Below are 12,658 nucleotides of genomic sequence, written 5' to 3' on the forward strand. Positions count from 1 at the left end.
GGAGGGTGGCATCCTGGAGTGGAGAGAGAAGTAGCCCACCTCTGTCTATTTCCCATATACCCCACAATGTGCTAAGAAACTGAAGCTCAGAACATTAGTGCACCTTTCCCAAGAGTATTGCAGCCAGGAGTCTGCACACCTGGAATTCACATCCAGGAAGGTCAGATTCCAAAGGCCAGTCTCTTTCCATAAGACCAGGCCGCCTCTCTCATTAGAATGACCTTCCATTTGTCAGTTTTCCACCATTACCTGTCAGGGGCTTTTTCTCACTCTCCTCCCACCTTTTTTTTTCAAATTTTAAGTACTGTTATCAGATATTTGTTTTCTCCTCTCCAAATGTTTCCAAACTGTGTGTTGTTATTCATTTGACTTTTGCTAAGAAAACTTAGGCTGTAATTTTTTTTAAAAATCCACCTACATAACTTTCAATACTACTACAATGCAGCACTTCCTTTTTTGCTGAAGTTTGGCTTAATCACAGTACAGCACTGAAAAATCAGAATATAGTCCCAGCCAAAGAAACTTGAAACTGTAGGTAGGTTAGAAGTCAGTGGCGACCGATTGTTCTGAAGAAAATTGGTGTTGTTTCCTTGTTCTCCTGCTTTCATTATTACTATCTTTGTCAGATCCTGTTTGTGTTCAAAAGGTTGCCGGTCTTATGAAAGGATAAACTTGAAAAATCTTGCTTTAATCATTGCAGCAATTAGCAAATAACTGCATTATCTTTCTTTTTTATTATAAACATATTCAAGAATAGACTTGTAGTTTAGTTGTAGTTACTCAGAGCTTCTCAGAAAACTGAAGCGGGTTGCTCATAAAAACCAGGTATTCAACCTGTTCAGAAGGGGCCTGAGTTGCTGGAATCTTCCTTCATGTCTCCAGTAATTATGTGACTACAAGAACAGATGTAACCCCCTCTCCAAGCTAAGCATATACTTCTTAAGTCATGATAGATTTAACTGAGTGAATAACTCAGTTGACTTTGAGGAGGAAGGGGAATAGGTTTGTCAAATTTAGCAAAAAAGAGCATGAGAAACATTCACCATTAATAGGCTTGAAGGCAGCCAGCTTCCAGGACCCTGAGAACTCTGCTCTGCCAGCCAAATGATAATCTCTCAGTTCCTCTCAGGCTTTTCATCTGAACTGAGTTGGCAAGGTGCTACCAAGCCTTCCTCTTCCACTGTTTCTTCCCTTCAACTCCCTCCATCTCCCCTTCTCTGATATATGAGTCAAGGGTGGTGCCATTAACTGTGTCTTCCTCAGAAAGTTCCTACTGTTGGTTACTAGTGGGCCAGCAGACTCATTTGTCATCTGTCTGCCTCTCTGAGAGTTCATTCTCCTGCAGCATGGTGGGTTTTTCTTCTTCCCCATCCTTTGTAATTATGTTCCCTAAGGTCTTGTGCTCATCCTCCTTTATTATATCTTTCTGTTTTCTTTTGGCATCCTCTGAGTTACCCTAGTGCCCATTCAGAGTCCCATGGTGCTAATCAATGCTCACCAACAGCATCTCCTCAGGGATCCAGTCTCTGTTTCCAACATCTCCTGGAATGAGAGCAGTCCAGAACTGAGTCATCCAAAACTGAAGGCATATTATTCTCCCTAAATCCAGCTACATCTCCTGATTTTTGTTTCCTAACAATGGCATCCTCATTCTCTCACCTCTCCCTCTTTAAGCAACTTTACTCCTGTATCCAATCAGTGCAAGCCCCGGATTCCACCTGCTGAATCCCCCTTGCACGGGTGTCTCTCCTGCCCCTTCCCACAGCCACCATGCTGGTCCAGGTCTTCATTCCTTTCACTCAGTCTCTCAAAATACCCTTTGAATTAGTCACTTAATCATCACTGCCAGACTGGTATTTCTAAAGTGCAGCTCAGGACCCAGAAAACCAAAATCTTCAATGACTCCTCATTGCCTATGTTTAACTCCCACCTCCTGCAGCAGAGGCTTAAGGGTGTGGCTTCTAGAGATGGACAACCTAGCTTCAAAGGCCAGCTTCACTCCTCTCTGAAGCCTGTGTCCTCACCATGTTACTTAACCTCTGCACCCTGCTTTCCTCATCTCTAAAGAGGTTAGTAAGAAAGCCTGCCTGTGTGAGGATTAAGAAATACTTAGAGCCATGGAAGACAGTATGGCAATTCCTCAAGGATCTAGAACCAGAAATACCACTTGACCCAGCAATCCCATTACTGGGTATATACCCAAAGGATTATAAATCACTCTACTATAAAGACACACGCACACGTATGTTTATTGCAGCACTGTTCACAATAGCAATGACTTGGAACCAACCCTAATGCCCTGGAATCAACCGTAATGCCCATCAATGATAGACTAGATAAAGAAAATGTGGCACATATACACCATGGAATACTATGCAGCCATAAAAAAATAAGTTCGTGTCTTTTGCAGGGACATGGGTGAAGCTGGAAACCATCATTCTCAGCAAACTAACATAAGAACAGAAAACCAAACACCACATATTCTCATTCATAAGTGGGAGTTGAACAATGGGAATACATGGGCACAGGGAGGGGAACATCACACACTGGGTACTGTCAGTGGGGTGGGAAGCTAGGGGAGGGAGAGCATTAGGAGAAATACCTAATGTAGATGACAGGTTGATGGCTGCAGCAAACCACCATGGCGCATGTATACCTATGTAACAAACCTGCACATTCTGCACCTGTATCCCAGAACTTAAAGTATAATAAACAAACAAATAAACAAAAAGAAATACTTAGAGCCCTGCCTGGCCTTTCAGGAGTGCTCAGCACTGTTGGCCGTTGGCTGCCAGCTTTACCCTGACTGTGGCCCTCACTCTCCCATTCCTTCCCTGCAGTAAGCTCAGCCCCTATGCACACTGTTGGCCTCCCGCACCCTCCTGCTGGTGCATGGTAACTCCTGTCACCCTCCTGCTCTGAAGGCTTCTCCCCGTCCTGACCCTGGAAGTCCTCCTGTTCTGTAAGGCACGTCTCAAATTTCCCAGTGCCTCTTACAGTCATCCCAAAGGGATCTGGTCTTTCCCCTCTCTGACTTTCCTGAAACTTTGTCAGGGCCTCTCATGTCAATGTCATCACATTCTGCTGGGCACTGCAGTCTTTCTTGTGCTTTGGGTGTTTTTCTTTACTGTTTCTCTATCTCCATGTCTTCCTATCCACACCTCTGTCCAGCAGCAGCCTGGAGGCTCCTTGATCTCCTTGAGTCTTTGATCTCACTTATATCTTCTAAATCGACATAAGACTGACCACCCAGCCTCCTGCAGAGTAAGCCCTTGGCAAGAATATACTTGGTGAAGATCACTGAGGGTTAAAGCCTGACTATCCAAAATCTGAGTGAGAGTTGATTTAAAAGCCCATCAAATATACATTTCTACCAACCACAGGGCTAGCAAGTCAGAACATTTCTTCAGATACTGAAAACTAGGCAAAGCACTGTGCAGAAAGTATCATTTGGGGAACATTCCCAGGATATTGGACTAGACATGTTAATATCTATAATTATACAATTCATGTTTAAATGTACATATCCTCATGCAGCCCTAGACTCTGAAATGCCATATACTGGCATAGGCTGCTCCCAGCTGCAAAGAAATTCACTTGATTGTAATCACAGAAAAGTGGCCCTTACAAGTTTTAGTCCTATAATATTTCACCTTTAAAATGGGGAAATGTTAGAAAATTCTCTTCAATTTAAAATTTAAAACACATTCAGAGCCAAATACCTTTATTGCCACAGGTATGCTAACACAAGCCAGATCTAGACATAGCGTTTGAAGGAGACTGAAATGATGCTAATTTTGTTGTTTTCTGCATTTGCTGCCCCATGGATCAAATCACCCCTTTCTAGCCTGGGATTGCAGTATATTCTTCCTTTTATTTTTTTCCCCTTGTTTTCTTCCTCAGAATCAAAATTCCAGCCCACACTCCCAAGCTGAACCCTGCTGGCTCCGTATTTACTTTTCTGTTTTATTTCAAGTTTCTTCATTTTCTTCTTTCTAAAATAACCTGCATGTTTTCTATTTCTTCTCTGCTGGGTTTACACAACTACTATATCTTAAGCACATGGTTCCCTGTTTCTTCTCACTCCTTAATAAGATGTCTGCCTCCTTAATAACCCCACTTACCCAATTCTAGCAGCCAATCTATCACTTTGTAATATTCACCAAGGGAGAGAACACACCAGTTAGCCATTTTCACATACACATATTTTCAAAAGACTTCAGATAAAAAGGTCTCTGCTGTGCATTTGCAGGATGAGGTAGATGTAAGTTCATGGTGAAAGTGAAGATGTAATTATAGCAAAAATTATGCCTTTCATGTCAGTGCCTGTGGATTCAATATATATTGCTTAAGGAATACCTTGGGCCATGCCCTGAAAGCACAAATAAATAATTACATAAAATCTCCATTGTCAAAGAGTTTGCGGCCCTGTAGGGAAAAGGGACAAGTAGGCAGGCCGTTGTAAAGTGGGGCCAAGCAGGGCGAACCAGCTATCTCCAGGAACAGGGAGGGAACCCCACAGAGGGTTCCCAGCCCAGGCCTGATGGACCAGAGATTATTCCTTTAGGCTAGTGCCAGACCTGAGTTTAAGCCAATGAAGAAAGTTTAAACAAATTATACATAAAGGGGTGTAAAAGGTGAAATAAAATTTAAAAGATCCACGGAGGAAAATGGACACTGTCTTTCAAAAGAATTGTAAAATACAGTGCATGTAAAGCTACATTCAGTGAGTGCCCAGTTGATTCCCAGGTTCAAATAGGAAGCTAAGTTAAGTTCAGATGTAGTTAAGATCTATATTTAATGTTGAGCTCAAAAGTAAGATTCTGGCACTGTGGATCTGTGTGCGTTTAACTGTGATTTTTAAAAATAGATCAAATCTATGTAAGCAAATGATTTAATCAAATGGCCTTTTTGACATTTATTCTTATTTTTCTTTTCTTTTATTTCATGGTGTGTGTGTGTGTATCTTTGTAAATTCACTTAAATTCTTTTAGGAATAAGGTGGATATAAAAAAAAAAAAAAAGAGAAAGAAAGTAAAAAAAAATTCTTTGGGGCTGACTGTAAGCAGCCACTTTGCAATCCCGAAGGCTGGCCAGTCACATGCAGAGGTAGTCAGGCCCCAGTAGTACAACTTACACCTAAATGGAGCCTGGACATCACACATGTTCTTTCTTGGATCGCATGATGCCTTGCCACTCCACACCCATCACAGTTGGCCAAAGCATCCCCAGTGGGGTTGTGTGAAACATTAGTCAGAGGAGGGAATCATAGCTGTGGTTGGGGAGGAGGTGGTGGACAGTTCTGCAGTCCAAAATGGATGTACAACTTGGATTCAAAGTTAAAGAATGTCTTTGCTGCAGAACTTCTTGGGGTTTTTTAAATGTTAGTGATTGCTGTGAAGCTTCAAGAGGGGCCTAAACTAGGAAAGGTCTTCTGAACCTATTTGAGTGCAGACCTTCTTATTTCTTGCAGGGATAGGGTTACCAGGACCCTCACAGGACTCCGCTCACCAGCAGAACTTCCCAGGATAGACAGTGCTTTGCTGTCAAATTCAATTGTGTTTCAGGACACTCCCTCCTGCCTTCTGACCAGCAGAATCACCCCTGTCCCCTGACTCCTGAGACAGGAACTATAGGGTCAGCCTCTGAGAGTTCTCCCCCAGTTCCCAGGCAGCTGTGTCCTGCTAGCAATGGAGTGGAGACTTCACCTCCCCTTCCCTCCTCAAAGCAGCTTTGGCCTGCCTGGGAGAAGCTAGCCTTCTTCTGTCCATAGGGCCTAGGAACCAAGACCCTGAGTCTTTCTTAATCAGATTATCACAGCATTCCTGTTGACAAGAATCAAGTCGTTTGACATTATATCCAACTCGTTTTAAGGAGTGACGTTAAGATGTCAACGTCGGCCAGGCACGGTAGCTCAGGCCTGTAATCCCAGCACTTTGGGAGGTTGAGGTGGGCGGATCACCTGAGGTCACGAGTTCAAGACCAGCCCGGCCAACATGGTGAAACCCCGTCTCTACTGAAGATACAAAAATTAGGCAGGTGTGGTGGCAGGTGCCTGTAATTCCAGCTATTTGGGAGACTAAGGCAGGAGAATCTCTTGAACCCGGGAGGTGGAGGTTGCAGTGAACCAAGATCATGTCACTGCACTCCAGCCCAGGTGACAGACCAAGACTCCATCTCAAAAAAAAAAAAGATGTCAGATGTCAATGTCACTATGACGTCACTTTTTAAAAATACTGTTTAGAGGGCAATTGTTTTGTGTGCACTTAATATTTAATTTTGACTGTAAGTCAAAATTATAGATTTGAAATATATTAAACAAGACATTCAAAATATAGTACTACTGTATTCTGATGTTGTTGACATTGGGATAGCCTCTCTATACCTACACAGTCAGTTTTGTTATTAATGTCCTAGCTAAATACACACCCACACTGCCTTTGTCACTTGCATGTGTGTGTATGTAATACAGCTCACTGTCCATATATAAATTATTTCCATAAACTTCTGACAATATAAAAAAGACAGGGCAGGTTTCTTATTTCTTAGTATTGAGAGCATCCTAGTCACAGCAGCCAGGTGCTCCAGGGTTCATTATATTTTCTTTACCTCCTAGCAGATATGTGGGAATGGCATTGGTAGGAAGAGTACCAAGATGCTAAATTTCATGAACTTTCAAAGCAAAGGATAAACTTTTCAAATTTGTCCTTTAAAGGTTGGAATAGACATGAAGGATAACTCAGGAAATAAGAAAGCAAGATTCAGGGAGCTGACCTCGTATTTTTTGGCAAAGAGGTCTAAGATGAAGCAAGATATCAATCTGCAAATATTTGAAAATGTAAACATCATTGAGTGAGAACATTATCTGGCCTGGTAGGCATGGGTTTAGCCAGCATTTCTACCAAGAAATGACACAATTAACTGCTATCGAAAATTGGAAACAGCATTAATAGAAACTAAGGAAAAAAGAGGAAGCCTTCTCACCAGAGACACAGATATTCCACTGGGGCAAACCCTCAAGTCTGCTCAAGAAGATGCTTATTATTCATGCATTCAATACCATTCTAGGGTCTAGTGGCACAACTGGCATAATGTTCTTTAGGTTTTAAGTTGGGGGCTTTTCAAGTGGAAAAAGTACACAGTTAATTTCAGTACTCGCATACTCTACCACAGGAAAAGCAGCTTTGATAGCATCTTACCCTTGGGCTGAGATATGACCTAAAGGTTCAACCACAGTACAAGGACCTACCTTTCATGGCAAGGTGCCAATGAAACGAGAAACATTCTAGATAGCATTGAGATCAGTTTTCCATATATCACTGATCACTAGATATGGATAAACATGATTGGTATTTTTTGCTTATCATTTTTCAGAGTTATTGAGAGGGCAGCCAGCAGCTAAAATTTACATAAGTTGATTCAACCATTCATTCAAGAGACAAGTATCAGGGCTTTACTATATATGACACAGAGTGGATTTATCAAGAAGTTAATGAAACTTCAGCTTCAGGGTTCCTCACTTGCCCAGGTCCTATCCAAATCCTTGTACTTAATAGTACAGTCCTAATTTTGCATTTGTTTCCTCTAAAGAAAGCTCCCAAATTGTGCAATCTTAAGGGTCCATAAAATCTTCATCAGCCTCCAGTATAGACACTAGACAAAATGCACATGAGTTCCAGAGCCATCCGCCCGACACCAGGGCAGCTCTGACTGAAGCAAGATGTGAATGAAACCCAAACCCAGGCACCTGGGTCCTCAGAGCACCCTAAGAATTGCATTCCCCACTGCAGTGTTCCTTCTCTGTGTCACCCTCTTTTTTCTTTGATGGCCCAGTGGTGACTCTGAGGATTCATGTTATCTGTAATCCCAGGGACATGGGCAGGCTCAGGATGTCGGAACTCTGAATGAGGGAATGAGTGGCCTACAGAGCTGCTGTAACTTCTGGCCAGGCTACTACGAGAGGGCCTGCTTGGCTGGTTCTTTGTGGATCCCTGCACATTAAGACTGCTCTGAATTGGAGCTGCAGGGTGGGAGAGACAGAATCAAACAAAACCTGGCTTGTTCTGTGGCTAATTCTTTCCAGTGTTCCCTCTGTAGATCCTCAGTCCTAAGGTAGTGCAGACATGCCCCTCCACTCAACTGCTCCCTACTGGAAAAGAATCAGGTGGCTGGCACATGTGTGTTTTGTACCAAAACGCAAAACTTTGTCCTTCTCCTGCATCTTCTGACGTTAGCATGATCCTGTGACCCTGATTCATCTTTGTATAGTGGCTAAAATATCTGGAATTGTGTGCTTTAGAATTTTTCGTCTAGAAGCACGAACTGTATTCTGGAATTAGGTCACGTGTGAACTTCTGGATTCAAATTGGATAGTGGCGACTATTGGCTTATTGATCTCTTCTCTAGTTAAGGCACAATGCCCATCAAAAGAAGTGCAGATACATGAACTCCTCATGGAGCTCTGACCTTTCCCTTGTGAAAACAGCACAGATATTTCTGACTGAAATTCTCCCTGGGCATGTGACAGATTTCACTATGTGTATTCCAGCTGCATTACGACGAGTGGAGATCCCCCTACTATCATCTGAATTCATCCAGAGACATGTTCCAGAGGCTACACTTGTCAAGTTCAACTTTCTCGCCTGGCCTTTTTATCAGAAATATCTACTCCCTCATTTTTTTTCTTTCATTTCAACAGAGTAATATTTAGCAAATAAAACTTCTTAAATGGAGAATCGAGGGCATACAGGGAGAGAAACTAAGTTAGAACTTATAAATAAAGGATCCAAGAAAGCAGTTGCATTTCCTAAATGTTTATAAACCTTTATTTATAAATTATAACTTAGTTTCTCTCCCTCTCTGCCCTTAGTTCTCTTTTTAAATGTGGGAGCAGGCCCCCTGTGTTCCTTTAGGGAAGATTAGCACTTCTTAGATTGCTTGTCTCTGGAGCTACTACCGGGTCACACTGCTCCTTCACCTGTCTGCAAAACTGGCACCAGGAAGTTACTTGAGCCAGGTGTGTTCGGTCAGACCTGTCTCCTTCCAGGGCACTGCATCCTTGAGGGCCAGAGAGTAAGGCCCACCCTTGGTTCACTTTGTTCTAGATCCAGACCTGCCCAGCCTTATCCCACCATCGACTGCACCAAAAGCCCCACTCCTGAGGTGGCTTTTATGAGATAAAGGGTAAAGGACAGAAGAGAGAGAAGGTAGACAATAACCTCTGTCTGACTTGCCTCTTGTATTTGCCCATGAATAAGCAACAAACTCATCTTTGCAGACACAAAAGTTAATATTAACTCATGTAGTGGCTTTCTGACAATTTTCAGTGTGGAATTATTTTTACTTGAAAGAATTAAAACAACATATTTAGAGATATACGATTTAATCCGGGGTGCAATGCTTGAATTGTTGCAGGGGAAAAAAATAACGGTAGCTGTATGACTTACATATTAAAGACTGAAGAAAATGATTAGGGAGGTGTATATGCCTACAACACGCATTCCCACGGGCCAGTCATTTACAGCTTTATCATGCTTACAGCTCAGTCTCTGGACTGTTATGTTGGCTCTAAGACTCTGACGCATCCACCACACAAATACATTTCATAAGCAACCCTGGACTCTGAGGCAAAGTATGCAAAAAAGTTCGTGGGCTGCTTCGAGTCTCCAAACAGATGAGAGGGGATTGGACGGGAAAGGATATTTCAAGGATTTGACATGTACTGATTAAATCCGAATAACTTTGCCTCTCTATTCCATGCCTAAAGCCACATATTGGTGGGTTTTCTTGTAATGAGTATGTCATTGTTATTCAGGTATATAATTGCACACACCACACACACACACACACACACACACACACACACGCCCCAAGAAAGCACAGCCCTTTCGAGATTTCCTCGATGCAGAAGCAGAGTGAGGTTGTGCCGAGCCTTATGGGAAAGAGCCCAGAGACCTGCTTTTGTTGGCTTCTCAGGTTTGCTGGCATGTGCAGCCTGGGGTCTCGCTCTCTTTCCCCCTGAAACACTGGCTGTCTGCACTGGTGAGAAGTGTGAGGAGAGGAAATTGGGGAAATAAGACTTTCTGTAAAATGACCACAACTGTTGGTGGGAGGAAGGAGTGGAAAGATGGAGAGAGGACGTTTTAGAAAAATGTGTTTTCCTTAAGCAACCAGAATCACAAAGTTCAACTAAGGCAATTTCTCTCAAACCCCCAGACTATTTATACATTTATTTAATTCAGTGAAGAAAGGTCTGTTCCGTTATTTGATGAGGGTTTCTGACATGCTGCTACCGGCAATTTGGTTAAACTCTTCTAATCTTCAGTATTTTGGGAAGACTTGCCTTGTGACCTCTGGGTCATTCCCTGGATGGTCACTTATTATATTAACAGAGAAAGAGAGAAACTGCTAAAAAGTTAAACCCTAGAAGGTATGGAAAGAAAGAACAGCACCCGGGGAAGCTGTGTGTGAGGTAAGTGCTTACTTACTTAATTAATTGGCTGGAAGTGTCTCTGATACTGTATTTAGTTTTCACAAAATGATGATATTTAAAAATGTATTACAGCTTTATGGGACACTTTTCTTTTGATTTTTAGGACAATTTTAAATAGGAGAGAATTTGTCACCTAAGGCTATTACTACTGATTGTTTCATATTTGTTTAAACATTCACAAGAGGACAAAATAAGATAGGATTGGGGATAACAGTTGATTGTGCATGAGTGTGAGTGTGTGCATGTGATCTTGAGGTTGCAAAAAATGAATTTTAAGAATCACTTGGATTTTTTTTTTTCAAAATCCCTCTTACAGGTTAAGGGGAAAAAGATAAATCTAAACATTTGAATTAATGGTACACATTTTTGGTCTTTGGTTTTCCACAGTTAAATACTACATTCGTTGTAAGTTTTCTAACCTGTGGGTTAAAGAAATTATGAGGTCAAGAAACATCTATTGAACAATAAATTCTTATTTCCTTCAAGCGACTAAATGCGGAAGTACAGAGGAGACAAACGTTGGCGTTACAGGAGCAATGTGGAAATTTCACCCAGTATAACATTTATTAGCTGAGGATAGTCTAAACTCTCATGAAATTATACACAGATTAAAAAACATATTAATCATGGGTCATGAACAAAGTTCATAATGTTTCCAAACTCAGGATTGTTTACATTCCTTACACCTACCACAGAAAACTTACATAACTTTTCTCATAAGGATAGGTAACAGATTTTAAAATATTCCGGCGAGGTTTCGCCTTACGGCAATCTAAGCTGATTTCCCCACTGACAAAGGAAAGTAACTGCTTCAGAATTAGCCAAAGAACTATGTAATCGCTGAAAATCAATAACAAACTTGCTCTGACAGACCCTTGCAAAGAGAAGTCGGAGTAATTCTTCTCCCGCAAGCTAGACCCCCGTACACCCACCGCAAACAAGACAACATCTGGATATTGTTTCACGAGCAAGAATCAAACACTTTTTTTGTCTCATCATTAAGTAAAATTCCGTTTTCCACATGCAAACAGCACTTGTAAATTCCCCCAGATAAGCACGGGCGTCTTGAATGATTTAAATAAGCTTTAAAAGAATCACAACGTTTTCATACCTTTAGAAGTAAAGTTTTTCAAAAATACCTCCAGCATGCCACATGCCCCAGAGTTGACATAAGCGCCGTGTACCTCTTACCTGCAAAGACTGAAGAGTACAGACTCCTGGCTGGATGGGAAGTTATGTCAAGTCAGAGAAATGCTCAGTCCAGACAGGTTGCCTTGGGAAAGATAGGTGTTTAGGGTTCCTCAAAATGAAGAAAACTCTCTCACTGTTCACTGTCAGTCAAAAACAAGTTGGTACAAGTTTGAGTAAGAATTACCTGGAGGAACTGAAGAGAGAAAGGAAAGAGATTGGGAGACATTGGGCAGAGGAGGGAGGGACAGGGAAGGAGGGAGGGAGGGAGGAAAGGAGAGAAAGTGAGAGACAGAGAGAGAGAGAGTGGGGGAGAAAGAGAAAAAGAGAGAAGGAATCTGAGAAAGGAGACCATGATGTCAGCATGTCTTAAAGTCTTAAGGAAATCTACAGACGAGCACAGGATTCTAGTGGGCATCCAGTCCGGGCTCTCCAAACACCTGTGCAAAAGAAAACTGATGCCTTTTTAAAGAATGCCAGTTAATCTTTGAAGAAACTTTGGCCATTCTTATCAAAGCTTTTTTAAGGTCCCTTTGGCTAAGTAAACTATAAATAAATAACCAGATTACCTTTTCTAACAATCTCTCCTTTATCCCATGTTTTCTTTTTCTCTTTCCTCCCTCCTCCCCAAATGAATATTAACAAAGTCTCTTGCCTCCTGGGGGAATCAGAACGAACCCATACAGACTATACCTATATCAAACATAGCTAAGCAAAATGCCACAGAGGAAAACTCGCGTTTTATCTCAACCCCCTTAATGAGCTGATTTTTTTTCTATTGCCCTGCTTTCCCTGATAAATATTATATATATAGAAGTTGAATAGACATGGGCAAAATTTGGTTCTTCTGGATCATGGAAACTGAGCTTCGGGATATGTGTTGGAATCTAGGTTCCAGCATTCTTGCATAGTCTGGCATCTTTATGAGAAATGTTCAGAATTCCATCCTTGAAGAAGGCTTCTAATGGAAGATCTCTG

The 12,658-nt window shown here is 41.8% G+C and overlaps 1 protein-coding gene across 2 annotated transcripts in view; it reads right to left on the bottom strand.

Moving 5' to 3' along the window:
• Positions 1-11,818, bottom strand: part of KCNJ15 (potassium inwardly rectifying channel subfamily J member 15) — a 46,234-nt gene extending 34,416 nt beyond the window's left edge. Inside the window, exon 1 of one of the 2 annotated variants that reach the window (XR_009209686.1) lies at positions 11,684-11,818. The gene's annotated coding sequence lies outside the window, so the exon portion shown is untranslated. Of the gene's footprint in view, positions 1-1,043; positions 1,095-11,683 lie in introns of those variants that run through there. The other variant, XM_058427568.1, reaches the window with a different exon arrangement.
• Between the last annotated feature and the right edge of the window lie 840 nt (positions 11,819-12,658).

Source organism: Hylobates moloch, unplaced genomic scaffold (assembly GCF_009828535.3).
Source record: "Hylobates moloch isolate HMO894 unplaced genomic scaffold, HMol_V3 SCAFFOLD_14, whole genome shotgun sequence".
Taxonomy (NCBI): domain Eukaryota; kingdom Metazoa; phylum Chordata; class Mammalia; order Primates; family Hylobatidae; genus Hylobates; species Hylobates moloch.